The sequence below is a fragment of the Adiantum capillus-veneris genome, chromosome 17 (genome assembly GCF_014529385.1).
Source record: "Adiantum capillus-veneris isolate H3 chromosome 17, ASM1452938v2, whole genome shotgun sequence".
Lineage (NCBI taxonomy): Eukaryota > Viridiplantae > Streptophyta > Polypodiopsida > Polypodiales > Pteridaceae > Adiantum > Adiantum capillus-veneris.
In genome coordinates, this window is record NC_140947.1 from 91,123,518 (window position 1) to 91,137,795 (window position 14,278).

The 14,278-nt window shown below is 41.0% G+C and overlaps 1 pseudogene; it reads right to left on the bottom strand.

The window, feature by feature from the left end:
- Positions 1 to 10,568: 10,568 nt before the first annotated feature.
- On the bottom strand, positions 10,569 to 13,081 carry LOC147437695 (cytochrome P450 71AU50-like; annotated as a pseudogene).
- Positions 13,082 to 14,278: the final 1,197 nt, after the last annotated feature.

Consider the following 14,278-nt stretch of genomic DNA (forward strand, 5'->3'; position numbering starts at 1 on the left):
ACTACTTGCTACGATTATGAATACTACCTTCAATAGTTTATGAATCTCCTCCTTGATCTTCTTAGAATAGTTGGGATTATTGTAACCTAGCATCTAGCTTAAGTGACATCTTGTGCTAGTACACCTCTAGATAAACACCTTTCAAGTCAGTGTGATCCCAAGCAAAAATGTCTTTATATTTCTAAAATAATTGCTTGGAATTTTCCTTGATCTTTGGCTTCAAATGCTTTTTTATTTTGACCACTCTAGGGTTCTTATCTAAATTGAGGTTCCACTCCTCTATTTCTTGGTCATCTAGTAGTAACCCCTGGGCGGTCACTTATCAAAAGCTTCCTATATCACGTGCGTTCAAGAGGTTATTAATAATACCTCAATATACATACTATATTTACACTATGTGCCTATTTAAAAAAACCCCACCCCCCTCTGTATGTATACATTTTGATACGTTTTGATCTTTTAATAATCCTCTCCGGTTAACTCACGTGATAGCATACACATTCTAAAAAGTGACCGCCCCGGGGTAGTAACCAACTTGTTCCAACTACTTTATGCTTTTCCAACAAATCAAATTCCTTGACACTCTAAATCCCTCATGCATATTCTTTGAGTAGGTTTCCTATCTCAGCAAGTCTTGGTCCCATCTCTACCGCCTCAACACCTAGGTCAAGGTTCTCTATATTTGTTTGCTCGTGACTTGCTTTTGATATGTGCTCCTCATCCTAGGTTGATTGATCCCTTCTTTTGCCATCGAGTTTTATTATCCTCTCACATGGATTAAATTTGTTTAGGATATTGCTATCTTTGCCTCTCAACCCAATCTTTGTCCATCAGGATTGGGTTCGGGTTGATCTTTGCAATGGAAAAGACATTTGGCTGATTCGCCCTTAGGTATGGATTTAGATTGCTCTCTGGCATTTTTCATCCTCAGTTCAGTGTTTCTAGCTATTAAGTGATCTTTAGCGAATCAAAGATGCACAAAAAACCCTTGAAAGAGGTTGAATATTGCAAATTAAGATTTAAAGAGATAGTCTCAAGTCTAGTTATGCAAAAAAATTGAGTCTACTAGCGATGTACCTGCCGCTAGTAATGCTCCAAAGACAACTAGGGGTGCCCTTGAGAGAGCAGAGTTGAACAGATAGGAAGTAAGGAGATCTACACATGTTTCTCTTGCCCCTGAGCATTTTCAGCCAAGTTTAGACTATTTGTTGGTCACTAACTATGAAGAGCCTACTTGCTACCAAGAGGCTATTGAGATAAAAGATAGCATGAAGTGGGAGCAGGCAATGCAATTTGAGTATAACTCGATTATGGAAAATGAAACTTGGGAGGGAGAAAAATCTTGCCTTGCAAATGGGTGTACAAGAAGAAGTACACCGTAGAAGATCCCAAGACTAAGTATAAGGCTAGATTGGTTATTAAGGGTTTCAAGCAAAAGAAAGCTGTGGACTTTGATGAGATTTTTCCTCCAATGGTTAAGATGACTACCTTGCATCATGTGCTTGGACTACTAGCCACTAAGGACATGGAACTTGTCCAAATGGACGTGAAGGGGTATTTCCTTCATGGGGATCTTGATGAGGATATCTACTTGCAATAGCTAGAGGGTTTTGAAGTCAAACGTGAAAAGCCTTCAAGGGAAAAATTTGCGTGCAGATTGTGTAAGGCATTATATGGACTAAATCAGGGCTCAAGGTAGTGGAACATGAAGTTTAATAAGTGCATGCAATCCCAAGGGTATGTAAGGATCCATGAAGATTACTACTTGTATACCAGGAAGTTGAACGATGGTTCACTTATCATCTTGATACTCTATGTTTATGGTATGCTCATTGCTGGGAAGTATAAAGATGAGATTGCCATCTTGAAGAAGCCACCTAGCATGCAGTTTGCTATGAAGGATCTGGGAGATACAAATCACTTTCTTGGTATGCGTATCAAGAGGGATAGAAAATGTGAAACACTGTAATTGTCTCAAGAATTGTATATACACAAGATCTTGCAACATCTTAATATGCAAGGAGGGAAAGCTATATTGAGTACCTCAATGGAAGCATATGTAAGAATTAGCAAGATGATACTCTCAAAGTTGATATTGAGAAAGAAAAAATGGACAAGGTGCCATATTCTTTAGAAGTTGACAATCTTATGTATGCCATGGTAGCCACAAGACTGGACACTGCTTTTGCAATGGGAGTGGTTAGCAGATTTATGGAGAATTATGGTAAAAAGTAGTGAAGCACATCTTGAGATATCTCAAAGGTATGACAAACAAGTGCTTGCACTTTAAGAATAGTGATGCATCCATTCTGAATTATGCGGGTTGTGTGGATAGTCAAAGATACACATCTGTCTTTTTTTTTCTATTTTGCGGAACTGTCATGGAGATCATGTCTCCAAAATTGTACGTCATCTTCAACCATTGAGACAGAGTATAGGTCATTTTTTGATGCTAGGAAAGAAGTTGTATGGTTAGCTCACCTAGTGGGAGATCTTATCATTGTTGGGGTATAAAGCCCAATGTGGTCACCCAGGTAAGTGGGCGGGCCGCCAGGTATGTACACATATTCTTTTGTAAAAACCTAATAAGAACTCACTATGCTCTACACATTACAGTAGAGCGAGTTCACCATATCGTCATGCTCTTCTTCTCGCACTCTCTCTCGCGTCGCACTTCCGCTCATACTCCTTCAACTGGTATCACAGCTTAGATCGAGGCTCGGGGCAGCACTGCAGGAGGCTAGAGTCACCAACTCAGATTGGAGTGAAATCCGACAGGCGAAGACACGGCCCCAAATCTCGTGGGTGAGCCCAAAGGGCTTGGTGTTGTCAGAATTTCATTCTGAGGTCATCTCGGCCACCGTTCGGCTTCGACAAAGGTCTGCGCAGGCCATTTTTGACTACGTGGTCTCGACGGGTGCAGATCCGACTCTGCAAATTTGGGGTTTTCGGCCTATGACTGCAGGTGCTGAGGATATCGACACTCCGAGAGTGTTGATTTGTGGCTGTCTACACATCGAAGGACGGCTCACAGTTCTTGGAGGCGTGTCACATACGACACGGGCGCATCTACACACAGACTGTAGGCGACATCCACTAGTTCATCAGGTAGCTTGTGTTTGCTGCTTGATATTCCAGATTTCATCCTGACATTGCAGGTAGACAGTACAGGTGCAGGACAGGTTTACCCGCAGCTTACAATGTCAGAGAGACAGTGTTTTTTGGTTTGTTTTTAGTACACCAGATCCATTTTACAAAGGAGACTCTGCCAAAATTTCTGCAGAATCTAAAGCTTTCTTGGTTCATTTGACAGGTTGATATTGGTTCAGAGGTCATCTTACAGGGGAAACTCTGCCGAATTTTTCCCAGAAAAGTAAACTACTGTGAAGCGTAGCTATGGCTAGATCACAGGACACTGCTCTTTACAATATCAAGAAGCTGGATGGAACCAATTTTCCATTGTGGAAGAAGCAGATTTGGCACGTGTTGGTACAAAAGAAACAGATAAAACCTATAAAGCTCAAGGGGATAAAACCAGAAGATATGGACGAAGATGAATGGAGCGAAATGGATGAATTGGCACTTTCTACCATTATGCTAACTTTGGCAGAAAGCGTTTACTTCAATGTAGCAGACGAGATGTCGGCTTATCAAGCATGGTTAAAGCTGAGTGATCTTTATGAGAAGCAGAGTGCAGCTTCACAACTATACTGGCTTAAGAAGCTTGTTGACTTGAAGATGAAAGAAGGGACACCTATGTCCAATCATCTGAATGAATTCAACACAATCTACAGTCAATTGTCAGCTCAAGGTGTCAAGTTTGATGAACTTGTTAGAGCTATGTTCCTGTTGATCACATTGCCGAAAAGTTGGGACACTTTAGGCACAGCTTTGAGTAATTCTGCACCTCCAGATGGTTTGAACATAGCAGGTGTAGAAGGAAGTCTGCTTTCTAAAGAAACCAATAGAAAGACAATGGACAAAGGCAAAGGAACAGCCTTAGTTGTCAGGGGAAGGACCAAAGAAAAGTACAAAGGTGGAAAGAGGAATCAGTCTCGTAGCAAGTCCCGCAGTGCTAAAGGCAAGAGTGACATAGAATGCTACCATTGTGGCAAGAAGGGTCACATGAAAAGAGACTACAGAGAATGGAAACCAAAAAAAGGCAAAGAGAAAGCTGAAGACCATGGTGAGAAGAACAAGTCCTCAATGAAGATTCAAGAAATAAATGTGACAAACACTATTGCAGAGGATGAAAGTCTAGTGTCAGGAGACATCTACTTCTTGAAGAATACAATGGACTCAGCTCTTCTTACAACATATGATGGAAATGCACTGAGTGACTGGATAATAGACTCAGGGGCATCACTTCATGTGTCTCCAAACAAGGAGTGGTTTACTTCTTATGTGACCACTAAAGATCATGTTCGGCTAGGCAATGGGCAGACATGTGAGATCTTAGGTGTTGGAGATGTTCAATTGAAGTTTCAGAATGGCTCTTCTTTCACGCTGAAGAATGTGAGACATGTTCCCGCAATTACAAAGAGCTTGATCAGCACATGTTTACTTGATGATGCTGGCTACGTCACCATTTTTGGACAGAACATGTGGAAGATATCCAAGGGTTCTATGACAGTTGCACATGGAGTAAAGTCTGGAGGACTTTACATGATTTATGTATCAAATGTCTCTAAAAATGTAATCAATGTAAACGAGCAGCCGAACGTTTCTTTGTGGCATAGCCGGTTAGGACATATGTCCAAGAAGGGAATGGAAATCTTGTCTCGTTCTGGTTATTTGCCTGGCTTTTCATTTAATGATTTTGAATTCTGTGAACATTGTCTGTATGGTAAGCAAACACAGCAGCCACATAAGCATAGAAGCAGTAGAAGAGATACACAGTTGGCACTTGTTCATAGTGATTTGTGTGGACCTATCCCTAACCTATCTCTAGGGGGAGCTTCTTACTTTATGAAATTTATAGATGATTACTCGAGGAAAGTATGGGTTTACTTTCTCAAGCACAAGGATGAAGCGTTTAGTGTTTTCAAAACGTTTGTGACACTTGTGGAGAATCAGAGTGGCAAGAAGCTTAAATGCTTACGCATTGACAATGGTGGAGAGTATGTTTCAAAGGCCTTTCAGGACTTTTGTGAGTCAAAAGGTATAGAACGTGAACTTACTGCTCCTTACAATCCTCCTCAAAATGGTGTTGCTGAGAGGATGAATAGGACCATACAAGAGAAGGTCAGAAGTATGTTGTCTAATGCACAGCTGCCAAATGGGTTTTGGGCTGAAGCTGTATCAACAGCTGTTCATCTTGTAAATAGATCTCCTAGCAAGGTTTTGCAGAAGGATTCAGTGCCAGAGATGGTATGGTCAGGCAAAATGCCCTCATACAAGCATCTCAGAGTCTTTGGTTGTGAGGCATATACTCACGTTCCAAAAGAATTTAGGAACAAACTTGAGCCAAAGAGTAGAAAGTGCATCTTTCTAGGCTATGGTAATTCTGGTGAGATGGGGTACAGACTTTGGGATCCCGAATCCAGAAAGGTTGTCCGCAGCAATGATGTTCACTTTAATGAATCCAAATATCATTCTAAACCAGAGAGGGTTGAGGAGATTAGAAGAGTTGTCTTCCAAGAAGATGGACCTGCACATGCAAGACAAAATGTCATAGCTCAAGAGGAGCAAGGACAGGATAGAGTGGAACCACAGGTTGTGGCTGAGCCTGAGCCACCTATTGTGCGTAGATCTGGATGTGTCACACGACCTCCTGATAGGTTTGTTCCATCTATGAATTATGTCATGTTGACTGATTGCAATGAGCCTTCATGTTACAAGGAAGCAGTGCAAATGAAGGAATCCGGGAATTGGCAATTGGCCATGCAGTCAGAGATGACAGCTCTGCATAAAAACCAGACATGGAAGCTAGTTAAATTACCACGGGGCAAAAAGTCTCTACCCTGTAAATGGGTTTACAGGTATAAGATCACCGCTCATGATAGTCAGCCAAAGTACAAAGCAAGGCTTGTTTCCAAGGGCTTTAAGCAAGAACAAGGCATTGACTTTGATGAAGTCTTCTCTCCGGTGGTCAAGATGACTACATTGAGATGCTTTCTTGCATTGGTTGCCATATTAGATTTGGTGTTGCACCAAATGGATGTCAAGACAGCGTTCTTGCATGGTGATTTAGATGTGGAAATTTACATGCAGCAGCCAGAAGGGTTTGTTGAGAAAGGCAAGGAAGATTGGGTATGCCAGTTGTTAAAGAGTCTTTATGGCTTAAAACAATCACCGAGGGCATGGTACCATAAATTCCACAAGTTTATGCTTTCTCAAGGCTACAAACGTAGTGAGTTCGATCACTGTCTATATACAAAGAAGGCTAAGGATAGCAGTTGGCTGATCCTTATTTTGTATGTGGATGACATGTTGATTGCTGGCAAGCACTTGGAAGAAATTTCAGCTTTGAAGTCAAAGATGGCAAAATCGTTTGACATGAAAGACATGGGTGAGGCAAGTCATATACTTGGTATGCGCATTGAGAGAGACAGATCAAAGAAGTTGATTTGGTTATCTCAAACAGAGTATATTGACAAGGTTTTGCAACATTTCAATATGGAGAAGGGAAAGGCATTGAGTGTTCCATTGCCACCATATGTGAAACTTAGCAAACAAGATTGTCCTGTGTCTGAGGAAGAACAGGCTGAAATGGATAAGATTCCATATGCGTCTGCAGTGGGTAGTTTGATGTATGCAATGATTGCTACTCGCCCAGACATTGCATTTGCAGTGGGAGTAGTAAGTCGATACATGTCAAACCCAAGCAAGAAACATTGGGAGGCAGTGAAAGGAATATTGAGATACCTGAAAGCTACAAAGAGTATGCGTATATGCTATGGGAGTCAGGAGCTAAGTGTAAAGGGTTTTACAGACTCAGATTATGCAGGTGACTTAGACAACCGAAGGTCTACGTCAGGGTATGTCTTTACATTGGCTGGTGGAGCAGTATCATGGCGTTCTAGATTACAAGATTGTGTTACTCAGTCTACTACAGAGGCTGAATATGTTGCAGCATCAGAGGCATGCAAAGAATCCATTTGGCTTAATCGACTAGTAACAGATTTGGGAATCAAAGAAGAGATGCATGTGTTATATTGTGATAGTCAAAGTGCTATACAATTGGCTCGCAATCTAGTTTATCACTCAAAGACAAAGCATGTGGATGTGAAGTATCATTTCATCAGGGAAATGCTCGAGGATAAGCAACTTTAGCTTGTCAAAGTTCACACCACAGAAAATCCTGTTGATCTACTTACAAAAGGACTTCCCTCAGAGAGCTTTGCGCAGTTTTGCAAGCAATTAGGTGTAGAGTAGTACATCACTTCTCTACATCTCTTGTATATTAGCTTGTATAGTAGCTTCTCTCACACTTAAAGTACCACATTGGATTTTAAGTGGGAGGTTGTTGGGGTATAAAGCCCAATGTGGTCGCCCAGGTAAGTGGGCGGGCCGCCAGGTATGTACACATATTCTTTTGTAAAAACCTAATAAGAACTCACTATGCTCTACACATTACAGTAGAGCGAGTTCACCATATCGTCGTGCTCTTCTTCACGCACTCTCTCTCACGTCGCACTTCTGCTCGTACTCCTTCAATCATTACTCATACTACTCCAGTGTTGCAATGTGATATTCAGAGTGCAATTGCGTTAGCAGAGAATCTCATCTTTCATTCCAAGTCAAAACACATAGAAGTCTGTTATCATGTGATACACAGCCTATTAGAGCTAGCAAGCACATTGAGCTAGTCAAGGTTCACACGGATGACAACCCTTCAAATGCTCTCACAAAGAGACTACCGTTTGAGCGGTTTGTACATTGCATGGAGATGATGGGTGTAGGGTGAAGCGATACGATTGCTTCATGGTTGTACTAATGTACATACATAGTCCACTTAGGCAACATGTGGCCTTCAAGTAGGAGATTCTTAGGGTTCAAGCCAATTGGTCGGACACCCATCACACTCACAGAGAGACCACCAACACTCTGTCCGCTCTTCTTCTTCCTTGCTCTCAACATGCATGGTGCACTCTTCACATAATTGACACGATTAGTGAATGGAGGCTACAAGAGGTTTTCAATCTTGTGGAAAACACACTCAATCCCAATCTACCCAAATATAACACCACTCACCTATATATCAGACAACAAAAGCTAGTTGTCACATCTACAAGAAAATCATGATAGTTCACTAAGGTACCAAGTTCTAATCCGTACCAAACTTATAGGATAAGTAGACAGGTTCTAAATGTACGTGGCTAAGGCCTCAAATCCACTTTTTGACCATTTAACAAAAAGAAAATTAGTATCAGCAAGGATTTGACCTAGTTAGTTTTGGTATAGAATGCACCTAAAAGCTTAGCCTTGATGCTCCAATATCCCTCCTTTAGTTAAAATACAATTTTTATTCTTAAATCCTAATCTATGATATGATTATCAAGAGGATTAGCCACAAAAAAATTCATAGAACCATCACAAGAGACTTACATTGTTGCATAGAGCTTGCACCTCTAAACGTGTAGAAACAATCAACACTCCAAATAGGTAATCCACAAGAAAGATACAAGCATTAAAAGGTAGAGGGGAAGTACAAAACACTGAGAGACAACAATGTACCATTCATTATCCAAAAAACTTTAAAGGTTTTTTTTAAAAAAATGGATTTTATACCTTAACCAAGGTTCATAAATGATAATTTGACTTAGTCTTGAGGTAAAATGGGGCTAGAGAATCATATCTAGGTAATAGACATTTACAATCTGGAAGCTCATGGTCCCAAATACCAACTATAGATTTCCAAATGAATAAAAGAAAGTACAAGGTTCAGACTTGATGGATTTTCATTCATCAATAAAGTTGAACTTACAACGTTTGAGCTCAATATGGTTGGAAGCTTGGGTGCAAACAAATGAGTATTTTTGTGCTTTAAAGGATGTGGAATTTGTACCTTTTCCTGGAAACATTTTCTAGCACTTTAAATTCCAAGTAGTACATATGTGGCAAGATTATGCTTGATATTAGTGCCTTATAGTGTGCGCATGAATGGAAAAGGGTGCTACCAATGCAATAAGAGTCATCAGCCAAGAAAACACAAAAATTTCTTGCTACATTGCTCAACACCAAAACCACTCTAAATTTGCGTTGTCTGATAGAAAACTAGAGGCTTAACTTGGGTTCAATAAGTGGAGTGGGGTGGGGATGTGGGTTGGCCTATTTGCAAAGTTGAGGCTCAAGGGCTCACAAAATGGGTAGGGCAATACAAGATTGACCAAGTATGAAGGAAACATATATCTAGTCAATGTAGGTTGGTGGATTACCATGTGTTCTTTGGGTTGTAGACCCAAAGTATGCACATACACATAATACATGTGCTTCCAAAAGCAATGAATGACTTTTGGACAATCACCATTTTTTGAAAAGCTAGACATGTATAGCTTGGCTTGCCTTTGATATATAGATCCTAATAGCCTTAAGTGTATACGAAGCATGACATGTTCCTTAAAAATCATAGACACTACCTCTAAGAAGGTTGCAACCATCTCAATAACTACCTCCATCTTGTTTAGTGCTTCTTTTGAAATTCCATGCCTCCACTTTTAGTGCTTACTATTAAACTTCCTTCTCCACATTGCAAGGAAACCCTGTTTTTCTTACAATCCAGTGTTGCAATGCTGTCAACTTGAAAACCCATCATTGTAAGACTAAACAACTCTTCTCTAGAGGTGTTTGTCTCCCTTGCAATAGGCCATAGTTTAGGGGTAACAGACAATTTCTTCACCTACTTTTCTACTTCCTTTGTGTGCTCCACATCATGATTACAAACCCATAGCCATTGTGCTATGGGTTTCTACTAGTTTGGTCTCTCTCTCTATATATGTGTGTGTGTGTGTGTGGCCGAAAAGTACAAAGAATAGAAATCGGATCAAGAAGCTCCCACCATGTGTCAAGGGGGTGGGGTTTCTTTTTTTTTTTTTGGGGGGGGGGGGGGGGGGGGGGGGTTTCCTCCCCCTTTTACAATAGTTTAGATAGATTTTCTAACAACTAGCAAGTCATTTAAGAATCACAAAATAATTTGATTACAAAGAGGTATTTACAATTTTTAAACGAGCTGTGTAATTTAGTTATCCATGTATATTAACTACGTGAAACATGCATGTGTGTGTATGCGCACGCGCGTGCATGCACACATATACACACAAACATGTGTGTGTGTGCGCGCGCACTTACAAGGCACTTACAAGGCATATTTTGAGAATAGAGCATATAATAAAATGAATGTCTTGAACACGAAGGATTGAAATCTCTTTTAAGAAATATATATATATACATATTTCATGTAAGGCAAATATAAAGCAAAAGGCTAAACAATCTTGATTTTATTCTAATTCACAACATCAAACGTCTCCTCCTGGGCTTCAAGGAGATGTTTAGACACCTTGAGAGAAGCTTTTGCAATTATAGCATCATATAATAGCTTTTGCAATTATAGCTTTTGCTAATGATCTTCAATATATAGCATCATCCGCCTGGGCTTCAAGGAGATGTTTAGACACCTTGAGAGAAGCTTTTACAATTCTAGGGTTTGCTAATGCCACAATAATGCCCAGCTCAATGGAAAAGCTTGGAGAATTCCCAATGGTCCAATCAAAAACATGAAGAAGGTTAGCTAGCATAAGGTGCACATTGCCAAGGCCCAGTGCCATCCCAGGACAAGATCGACGTCCTGAACCAAAGGGCAAAAGCTCAAAATGTTGACCATGCACATCAATGTTGGAATCTAAAAATCTTTCTGGGCAAAACTCCAAAGGTTTACCCCATATGGTGGGGTCTCGTCCAATAGCCCACACGTTCACAAATGCATGGGTATTAGCAGGTATGTCAAAACCGGCTATCTTGCACTGTTGGCTTGCCATATGAGGTGCTAGCAAGGGACCAACTGGGTGCAACCTCATGGACTCTTTCACTACCGCTTGAAGGTACGGAAACTATTCAATATCTAACTCTTGAACAAGACGTGAAGCTCCCACCAATGTCCTTATTTCTTCTTGAGCTCTCTTCATGATTAAAGGGTGAGCAAGCAACTCTGCAAATGTGAATTCTAGGGAAGTGGTAGATGTGTCAATACCACCAGAAAACATGTCCTGCATGTTAATTAGCAAAGGTAAAACTAAATCTCTCTCTCTCTCTCTCCCTCTCTCTCTCTCTCTCTCTCTCTCTCTCTCTCTCTCAAAATGGCTATGCTTGTTATCTTATATGTGCACTATCTGTACTAGTATACACAATACATAAGGCTCTTTGCTTTACACCTTTTTGAGGCAAGTCTCTCTCTCTCTCTCTCTCTCTCTCTCTCTCTCTCTCTCTCTCTCTCTCTCTCTCTCTCTCTCTCACTCATCACACACATAAAATGTGGTGAAGTCTAGCCTTGATCCAATTTATACACAAAAGTTTTGGACAGATTCTCACAATAATTCTTAGATTGTGATCACTTACCTCAACATCATGTGAGGGAGGCACCGCATACCTACCTAGGTACGATTGGGGGCAAGGACCGCCGGCCAAGTGGGGCGGACCGGTGGTCCCCTGCCCCCAATCGTACTTAGCTAGGTATGTGGCGCCTCTCGAGCAGAAGCTCATGATGTTATGCATTGTATGAAAATAACTGAAATAGACTCCATTTTCCTACATGAGAAAATTTCTAAATCTTCTACAACGCTACCCATAATGGAAACCTCAAAATTGCACGCCAATACTAGTATGCATCCACGTAAGGAGCAAAGTGCCAATGCGAGAGTCGGTGGGACTGCTTCAAGCTCTTGTGCATGACTACTTCAAAGCAAGAGAGCATCCAAACCGCTAAAATTGTAAAATCCCAGTTAAATTTTGAGCTTGCCTTTAAGAAAACCGGAAAATTTACACAACAATAGCTTCAAATTTTGATCTTGAGAATTTCAAGTTTGCCCTTATTTTCACCGGTTAGGGAAAATATATTCTTCTAGTCCTAATCCCCCCTTCTTTCTCCCTCCCTCCCTCCCTCCTTCCCTGTACTCCCTCAAAGAATACTTACAGTAAGGATCGCCTTGATATCAGAGTCTGATATTTGGGCATTATTCACTTCAGATTCTGACAAGAGGATATCAAGAAAATCAACATCAGTCTCATGGATCTGCCCGCATCGCATGCGGCGGCGTCCATTGATGACCTCTTGCCAAATCGTTTGCATCTTCTTGGCGACTACCTTGCTCTTCCTGCCACAGCCCTGCAAGTCCATCCATGCAAACCAGGGAATGTAGTCCCCCAAGTTGAAAACGCCCAACAGCCGAATAGACCCCAGCACCAGCTTCACGAAGGCTCTGGTTAAATATCGGCCTGCTAGGCCGCGTGTAGGTGAGCGTGACTGGCCCAGCCGATCACGTCACTTTTTGGGGGGGGCAGCAAACATTTCAGAGCTATCTACAGAATGCGCCACATCTTGTGCACATGCACGCACGTAGTGCAGTGGTTAAGGCAATGCTCCTGGGATGCGAGGTTGGGGGTTCGAAACTGCGCGTAAGCTCCACCTGTTGACTTTTTGGTCAACGATCACCTAACGGCTACATGCCGGCAACCGGCATGCGTTGCTTTGCCACGAGGCCTAGCAGGCCAAAATATAACCAAAACCCTTCAGGAAATTGTAGGCTCGGTCTGCTTGCATTTCAATGGCCACTTCCTCAAGATTCTTGCTTATTGCCATCCTTGAGATTATGCTTAAGGAAGCAGCAAAACCCATCTCCCTCAAATGCACCTTGTCCGGCGCATGCAGGGCGATGCCGCAAAGCATCGCGCGCACTTCGTCAGCAATCATGGGGCGGAAGCCTTCGAGGCGCTTGTTCCGAAAGAGACCCATGGCGCAAATCCTGCGAACCAGCTTCCAATAGGGGCCGGGTTGTGAGAAGATAACGTCTCTCATACGCATGGCAACTTCAAGTTGGGGGCGCCAGGCGAAGATCTGGTCATGTGTCTGCAAGATGAGGTGGGCCATAGCGGGCAACGAGGCGAGGACGACGGGGACTGAGCCCAAGCGGAGGTAAACGAGGGGCCCATAGCGCTTGCTGAGGTCTGTGAGGAGTATGTGACGGGTGGAGCGGAGCAAGTGGAGGTGGCCAAGAAGGGGAAGGACGGGGGGGCCAGAAGGAACGCGTTAGACGAGTAGCATAATTATTTGGTGAATCTAGAAAAAAAATTCATAGGTCACGTTCATATCCTAGGTCAACTATGAGATGAAAACATAGCCAAATTTTACTTTTGCCAAAATTAATACCAAATTAAGATTATAATGATAAGTTTTAAGATGACAAATCATAGGAATTTAGTGTAGTTTTAACAAAATTTTCATAAATTGAATATAACTTCTCATCAAAATAAGATTTTGCATAGATTTCAAGGTGTATGGATAGGAAAAAACTTATTATAGCAAGAAATCGAGCTTCATAACTTAGTCATGGGACTAGATTTTTGTTATAATCAAAAGACCAAAATCTTGAAAATGCTGACAAAGAGGAAAATTTTGGTCTTTCAAGGCCTCTTTCATTAACATGATGAGGTTATGCGACAAAACCTAAGGTGTATAATGTATCCATAGGTCAATATCCATCAACTAAGCATTTTTCAAGGGTTCAAACTCATAAGCATCTTGTAATTAAGCTCATTTCAAAAAAATTGTAGTGCATAATTTCTTGCAAAAAAAACATTGCTATGAAAAACTAATGAAAGTGTGTATATAAATCTCCCAATTGTGTCCATATGGGGTATTTGTATACAAAAAAGTGAGATCAACGAAAAAATCCAAAAGTGGACTTTATTTTAAGGGTTATCTTTGATAAATAAAATATCATAATGACAACATGCACAGTTTTTTGGATACGCCATAATTTACCAAATGTGGCTTGCATAACCATTAAAAATTATCACTTTATGTAATGGAGTCATATATCTAGTATATATACATCATATAAGACGTTTTAAATTTACATGGACTAAATGTTTTTTGTGATTGCTAGTTGAATTTGTGAACGTTGCATATTTGATCCACAAAACTTTCTATATTTAATTCTAGTCACAAAGGATTTTTTTCTCACACGACAATTGCAAAAATATCAAACACATATATAAGTAGTTACCACGGATTATTGCATGCAGCTTGCTCATTTTTTTCTTAGGCTAGAGAACAAGTTTTAAT